Source organism: Fopius arisanus, unplaced genomic scaffold, assembly GCF_000806365.1.
Source record: "Fopius arisanus strain USDA-PBARC FA_bdor unplaced genomic scaffold, ASM80636v1 scaffold00277, whole genome shotgun sequence".
In the NCBI taxonomy this organism is placed as follows: domain Eukaryota; kingdom Metazoa; phylum Arthropoda; class Insecta; order Hymenoptera; family Braconidae; genus Fopius; species Fopius arisanus.
The window spans coordinates 56573-58923 of NW_011888016.1; positions in this window are offsets into that span (position 1 = coordinate 56573).

A 2351-nucleotide genomic window follows, 5' to 3' on the forward strand; every position below is an offset into this window, starting at 1 on the left:
ATCGGTGTATTATGGAGACTAGAATATATCAAAAATCAATCTACCTAAATCCCCCCGAGTAATTATTGAGACCCCCCCTCCCTCTTATTATTTCAGGTCCCCCTTAAATTATTTAGATTACTGGATTTTGCCCCTAATTTGATTTTCCCGAATATATCGTGTCTTCTCCGAGAATTAATATATTTTAAATTCCCGGCCAAGGTCACAGTTCATAGGAAAGATGATGAGCTTAGGGTGGGATGAGTGTGTCAGGATGAGTTGGTTGAGGATGGTAGGCTGAGTATATCAGGGTGAAATGTGGGTTAATGGCGGGATGAGTGTATCAGGATGAAATAGCGGTTGATCGTGGGAAGGGTTAATGGGAAAAATGAAGAGTTGAGATTTCCATAAGTGTGTCGGGGTCAAATGAGCATTGATAATACAGACATTTTCTATGATCCCGTCGGTTATTTTGGAAATGGGTTGATGAGGGTGCAAGAATGGGGGTGAAAATGATTGATACCGATCGACTCAGAATCAAACCTACATGGATTTGTAGAGACCGTTTTTTATGACCCTGTCGGTCACCATGAAAGTGGGGGGGTAAGGGTAGGAAAATCGGGTGGAATTGCCCAGCTGCAGATCAGGTATGGTGATATTTTGTATGACCCTGTAGGCCACTTGGCAAATGGGCTTGTGAAGTTGGAGGTTAATTGTGGGATGAGTGTGTCGGAGTCAAATGGGGGTTGACGATGGGACAAGTGCATGAAGAAAATAACCATTTGATTTGGCTGCGCTGACACACTTATCACTGCCTCAAATCATTATTTTTTGTCCTGCACTTATCCCGTGGTCAACTTTCACTTTACCCTGACACACTCGGCCCAACCTCAAATCCTCATTTTTTTCCCCTACTTATCCTACCATCAACGCACCATTTCACGCTAACATACTCATCCTAGCCAGACCCTCATTGGACCCTGGCATTCATGCCAGCCTTAACCCTCATTACACCCCGACACATTCATCGCAGCTCCAACCCGCATTTCACTCTAATACACCCATCCCAGCCTGAGCCCGTCATTTCACCGTAATACACTCATTCCAGCCCCAAGCCCCATATCACCCTAATCGAGATACGCGGGAGCGTATCGGCCAAGTGCATATTGCGTAACCTCCAAACCCTCCAGACAACAGGCCGAGCGCTCCCAAGTATCTATACACGACCCAACTACCCCTTCCACTACCTCCAAAACTAATTTCCGTAATTAAATAAAAACGAGGCAATTTAAAGAAAAAATAAACTTAGTTACATCACCTAAATCGCGTATGCTCCTTTCATTAATTCCAATCCACTCTCAATTACATGCACAATTGAAAAGATTCACGCATAGTAACGGATTTTTTCGCATATTTTCCGCGGTGAGATTTTCTCAACAACTGAACATGTCAGATTTTTGTTTGAATGTTGGCAGCATTTGTGGCAAACGAGCACTGTATTGTCGGTTTGCAATCAGCGTCGCGCGCGAATGAGAGGGTGGGAAGATGATGAGGGGAATATTTAGGAGATGCAAATATAAATATGTCCAATCGGACAATTCAGTTCGTAAAAGACTTAAAGTTTCATCCGTATTCTAGAAGCACAGGATGAAATTTCAAGTCTTTTACGAACTTAATTGGCCGATTGTATATTATTTGCACTCCACATGATATGTGAACGCTTGAAAAAATCATGGGACCATAAAATGGAAGAAGGATAGAAGAATATATTCAAACAGGAGTAGAAAAAAAAGTCTAGTATTTTATAATGTGTAATTGAAAAATTTTAACGATAATTATCAACGACCCATCGAATTTAAAGAACTGTAGAAAGTATCTGTCGAATGAGTCTAATTGTATAACATTTATGTTCCCCTCGTTTTTCTTTCCTTTTTCGTTTACACTTCCACTTGGAGAGATTATCTGCATTGTAATGATTTTTCCTCTATGGCCTCAGCAAATACTCAAAAACCCTAGCCCATTAAATCGATAACCGAAAACACGGCCAAAACCATTACCTTCGTTCTCGCAACTCTGACGACTCTGGAACGACAAAACCGAAAAATCTAAACGAAACTCCGGGGGTAATCAGAAGCTCTTTCCAATCCTTAAAAATGTGTTTAGGGCGCCAGCCGATTTTTAGCTACGCGGAATCGACGAACCGCAACCGTAACTCTAACGTAACTCGTGGACGAGAGCATCAATTATCAAAATCGGAATAATCTCAAGAACCCGAAGCAAGACTGAAGAATTCACGGCGACAAGGATGGGAGTTGGAGAAAATAAAACCCAAGTGCTATTGTCCTTACATGTTTCACTATTGATCCAACATT